General features: G+C 52.0%; 1 long non-coding RNA gene across 1 annotated transcript; it reads left to right on the forward strand.

Moving 5' to 3' along the window:
* The first annotated feature begins 590 nt into the window (after positions 1 to 590).
* Positions 591 to 2,747, forward strand: LOC113946047. Its single transcript, XR_003527278.1, has 3 exons — positions 591 to 709; positions 835 to 915; positions 2,437 to 2,747. It is a non-coding gene; the product is annotated as an uncharacterized LOC113946047 (long non-coding RNA).
* The last annotated feature ends 2,769 nt before the right edge of the window (positions 2,748 to 5,516 follow it).

A 5,516-nucleotide genomic window follows, 5' to 3' on the forward strand; every position in this document is an offset into this window, starting at 1 on the left:
CCCGGGGACCCGCCCGGCTTCCAGAGGCCGCCGGCGATGCTGCGGCTGAAGCGCAAACGCCCGCGGAGGAGCGAAACCGCCGCCGCCGCCGCCGCCCCGGCCCCGCGGGGCCCCTCCGCGCCCGCCCGCCGCAACCCCTTCTGCAGCCTGAACAACAACAACGCGCCTCGGCGGGCGGCGGCCCCTCTGCCCCCGGCCCCGGCGGGCGGGGATCCATCGGCAGCGCCCTTCTGGCAGGTGGGACCGAGCCCCGGCACCGGGGGCTCTCCGCGTGGCGCCGGGGAGGCGAGGGGAGACACGGGGAGGGGACTCGGCGCCCTCGCCCTTTCGCGCCGTCGCCATCAACCATCGCCCTCGGCGCCATCGCCCTCAGCCCTCACCCTCAGTGCCATCGCCATCAGCCCTCGCCCTCAGCGCCATCGCCCTCAGCGCCATCACCCTCAGCTATCGCCCCTTAGCCATCTCCCTCAGCCCTCACCCTCAGCACCATCTCCCTCAGCACTCGCCCTCAGCGCCATCACCCTCAAACCTCTCCCTCAGCACCCTCGCCCTCAGCCCGCGCTCTCAGGCCTCAGACATCACCTTCAGCCGCATCGCCCTCATCCCCGAACCCCCTTTTAAATCCTCACCGGGGCTCGTCCCGGCCTCATACAAGTCAGTGCTGGACTCTTGCTCAGCACCGTGTGGGGATCTCGCGCTCGCCCCAGGGGTGGGTGTTCGCAGCCTGGCCGTGCTTGGGATCAGCCGTGAAATGTCACTGCCGGGGCGTTTTTTAAAATGATCGGCCCGGTGCTTCCTTTGCTCCCTTGGGCCTTACGCTGCTGTTTCATTCAGTTTTTAGAGCCGGCCTGTGAGGAGAAGCCCCCCGGGAGAGCAGAGCCCGCGGGAGGAGCCGACATCCTCGCCCTGACCGAGGTAGGAAACAGCACACAGTGCTGGGAAGGTTTTAGCTGCTCACAGGGCACAAAGAAAGCTGAAACTGCTTAACTGGTTGCCCATCTCTCAATAAAATAACATACTAAAATGTCAGTATTCAAGAAAACTTCTTAGATTGACCTAAACTGTGCTGGTGGGTCTTTTAAACCCAGCCCCCTGCCTGAGCTCACTGCTGCTGTAGTTCCATGGACAGAGGTTGTAGTCGTTCGGTTTTATTAATGTGTTTGCTGTAATGCTCCTGTTTCTTAGTTTTCTCTTTAGTGGAGATAAGGGTGTTCTTCAAAGTGTTAGCTCTACTCCAGTCTTTAATTCATTTACAGAAAGGGAGCAGCTTCATCAGGCACATAAGAAAGGGAGAATTCCTGGAAACCAGCCCTTGAAATTGAAAAAGAGTGTCAACAGGCAACGTCTAATATTGTTCTAGGTCCAGAAACTGAAGTTCAAACTAACTAAAAAGGACAGAAAAATGACCTCTCAAAGAGAACAAACTGTCCTGCAGGTACCCAGGGCTTTTTGGTTTTTTTTTTGCATCTGGCCTTACAGTCCACAACAGAGGATGAAATGAAATAACCATTTTGGCATGAAAATTCTTGTCTTCAAAAAACTTCAGGCTCAGTTTTCTTGGCTGCTCACACCTCTGCAGTGGGACATTTAGAAGCTGCTTTTTCGTAGATTTTTTATTTTTTTTTGTGGACAAAATATGTGTGAAAACAGCTAAAAAGAGCCTTTATGGCTCCTGTGGCCACCAAAAGTCTCTGAAGGACCAATCATTCCCGTTTGCCCATGTCACAAATTCTTAAGTAATTTGAACAGCTTTCTGTCTTTATTTTCTGTGTAGTTTTCTGGAAAACTGCATTGCAACAGTGGCCTAGATTTTAACAGATACAAGGCAGTATCTTTTTTTTATTTTTATTATTATTTACATGAAAATGTAAACATAAAACATAATAACAATTGTAATTTTAATAATATAATATTTCACCATTATTATTTTCATTTATCTCTATTTTTACTTTATTTGATTTATTTTAGGAGTAGTTTTAGTAGTAGTAGTAGTGTATTTATTTAAATCAGTGTGAACAAAGAAGCAATAAATTGCTGCTAAATAATGAAAATGGAATTCCAAATCCATTGGGAAACCAGCCTGAATTGCTGTGGGCAGGTGAATCAAAGTCACCACATGGGTGCACCAGGGCAAAAATCACCTGTGGAGACGCTGGGATCAGTTTTGTGAGAGGTGAGACCAAACACACAGGGTTTAGTCTTTTATCCCAAACAGAGTAAAAAATTTGGTCTGTTTAGTGCTAAACAAACTATGTTTTTAGCCTGTTTGGGATAGAAAACTAGTTTTATTGCCCTAGTCTGTTGTAGGTGGGGTTCAAAAGGCACAGTGCATAAATCATAAATAAATAATAAAGAAATTACTGCTGTATAATGTGGGGAAAATGTGGAATGGGGTTTCTGATCAGTTCATCACACACTGTTCCTGTCACTGCTCAGGGAGAAGAGTCCTTTCCCTGCTCCAGCCTGGGCTCCTCTCTCCATGGACTGCACTTCCCTGCCAGGACCCTGCTCCAGGTGGGGTGCCCACGGAGTCGCAGCTTCCTTTGGGCATCCCCCTGATCCAGGGGGCTCCTCCAGGGGCTGCAGGTGGATCTCTGCTCCTCCAGGGGCTGCAGGTGGGTCTCTGCTCTACCATGGACCTCCAGGGGCTGCAGATGGATCTTTGCTCCTCCAGGGCCCGCAGAAGGATCTCTGCTCCCTTTTGACCTCCAAGGGCTGCAGGTGGATCTCTGCTCCTCCAGGGGCTGCAGGGGGATTTCTGCTCCTCCAGGGGCTGCAGATGGATCTCTGCTCCTCCAGGGGCTGCAGGTGGATCTCTGCTCCTCCAGGGGCTGCAGATGGATCTCTGCTCCTCCAGGGGCTGCAGGTGGATCTCTGCTCCTCCAGGGGCTGCAGGGGGATTTCTGCTCCCTGTGAACCTCCGGGGGCTGCAGGTGGATCTCTGCTCCCTTTTGACCTCCAAGGGCTGCAGATGGATCTCTGCTCCCTGAAAACTCTGTTTTGGGTTTGCCTGGCCAGGTTTTGGTAGCAGGGGGGCTTCAGGGGTGGATTCTGTGAGCAACTTCTGGAAGCTTCCCCCAAGCCCAGCCGGGTCCAGGACGGAGCAAGGCCGAGCCCAGCAGAGACGGCAGTGACGCCTCCGGGAGAACGGATTGGAGAGGGGAAAATAAAGTTCTGGCAAAGGTGGAATTGCGCTCCCAGAAGTGAGGAGTGAGAGCAGGGGAGAGGAAGAGCCCTGCAGAGCCCCGAGCCCCCTCCCGTGCCGTGTGTTCCCAGTCCTGCAGTGCGAGCTCCCTGTCGCTGTCATCTTCCCACTGGGACAGCGTGGAGGGTCTGGAGCCTTCCCAGTGGGAAAACTCTTGTCCAACAGACTCTTGGTCTTGGGACAGCTCTTCCCAGTCAGACAGTAGTTCTTGGTAGCTACTGAATTTTCCTTGGGACTGCCCTTCCGTGCTGGTTTCTTCCCAGCTGGGCAGTTTTTGGTAGCTGCTGCCTTGTCCTTGGGGCTGCTCTTCCTCGCTGTGTTCTTCCCAGTCGGGAAAACTCTTGGCCAAAGGAGTCCCCGGCGTTCTCCGGGTGCCAGGGTTTGTCCCAGATGTTGTAACCGACATCATCTCCCCACTGGGACAGCTTTTCCTCATTCCCAGGGGAGGGGTAACTCGTTTGCTCCTTAAATGGGAGCAAAAATGCAGAGGGTAAAATGTAAATAAAATATAAATGTGTCAGTGTAAATAAAAATGTAAACGTGCGAACAAAAATGTAAATATGTAAATAAAATATAAATGTGCAAAATTATAAATATGTAAACAAAATATAAATATGTAAATGAAATGTAAATATGTACATGTAACTAAAATGTAAATAGTGTGCAAATCAAATGTAAATAAATGTCAGCAACGTGCAAATCAAATGTAAACAAATGTAAATAAAATACAAGTAAAATGTAAATAAAGTGTAAATAAAACAAACACATCTGGTACCTTCTTATGATTTTTTGGAAAGGTTTGGATTCGACTGAGTAAAAAACAGCCCCAAATCCCAGGGTTGGCACGTCAGAGGTGACAAACCCTGCTGTGACAGGGCTCAGACCACCTCACAGATCCCGGCTGGCAAAGGCTTTGGCACTCCAGGAGTTTGGATGTGCAAGAATGGCAGACAAGCAATGAGTACTCACCTTCTGGATGTTGCTGAAGGAGTAGGAATTGGCTGCCCTGGGAGTCAGAGCCTTAGAATCATAGAATCACAGAATCATAAAATCACAGAATCAGCTGGGTTGGAAGGGACCTCCAAGATCATCAAGTCCAACCCTTGATCCAACCCCACTGTGGTTCCCAGCCCATGGCACTGATGCCACATCCAGTCTGTCCTTAAACACCTCCAGGGATGGAGAATCCACCCCTTCCCTGGGCAGCCCATTCCAGTGGCTGAGCACCCTCTCTGCAAAGAAATTCTTTCTAATATCCAACCTAAACCTCCCCTGGCACAGCTGAACACCCAACCCTCTTGTCTTGCTGATGGTTGCCTGGGAAAAGAGACCAACCCCCACCTGGCTCCCCCCTCCTGTCAGGGAGTTGCAGAGAGTGAGGAGGTCTCCCCTGAGCCTCCTCTTCTCCAGGCTGAACAGCCCCAGCTCCCTCAGCCTCTCCTCACAGCACTTGTGCTCCAGTCCCTTCCCCAGCCTCGTTGCTCTCCTCTGGACCTGCTCCAGCCCCTCAATGTCCTTCCTGAGCTGAGGGCCCAGAACTGGACACAGCACTCCAGGGGTGGCCTCACCAGTGCTGAGTCCAGGGGCAGAATCACTTCCCTGGACCTGTTGGCCACACTGTTCCTGAGCCAGGCCAGGATCCATTGGCCCTCTTGACCACCTGGGCACACTCTGGCTCAGATTCAGCTTCCTGTCCATCCCCACTCCCAGCTCCCTTCCTGCCTGGCTGCTCTCCAGCCCCTCTGTCCCAGCCTGGAGCTGCCGGGGTTGTTGTGGCCAAAGTGCAGGACCCGGCCCTTGGCCTGGTTGAACCTCATCCATTGGAATCAGCCCAACCCTCCAGCCTGTCCAGGTCCCTCTGCAGAGCCCTCCTGCCTTCCAGCACATCAACACTCCCCCCCAGCTTGGTGTCATCTGCAGATTTGCTGATGATGGACTCAATCCCCTCATCTAAATCATCAATAAAGATATTAAACAGAACTGGGCCCAACACTGATCCCTGCCCTTCCCATCTTCCTGCCGGGGCTCCTGATGTGCTGCTGGCATTCCAGCCCCAGCCCAGTCCTGCAGACAGCCCAGCCTATGAGTTGATACACAATCAACTTCCAGCATTTTCCAAGCTTCCGGGTCTAAGGTGGCAACGGGAAGTAGTTCTGAGCTGTTTCCCGTCTGGATGTGTTTACGGCTCCTGACAGTTTTGATCAAGACTTGTTGAAACTTGTTCCCCAGAAGGATTTTGGGATTTGTCTGGATGTCTGGTTGGCGTGTTTGCAGCTGGCCTGTATGCCTGGAAAGGTCAGGATTCTCTGGG

The sequence above is a fragment of the Corapipo altera genome, unplaced genomic scaffold, assembly GCF_003945725.1.
Source record: "Corapipo altera isolate COAL_440 unplaced genomic scaffold, ASM394572v1 0, whole genome shotgun sequence".
Classification (NCBI taxonomy): domain Eukaryota; kingdom Metazoa; phylum Chordata; class Aves; order Passeriformes; family Pipridae; genus Corapipo; species Corapipo altera.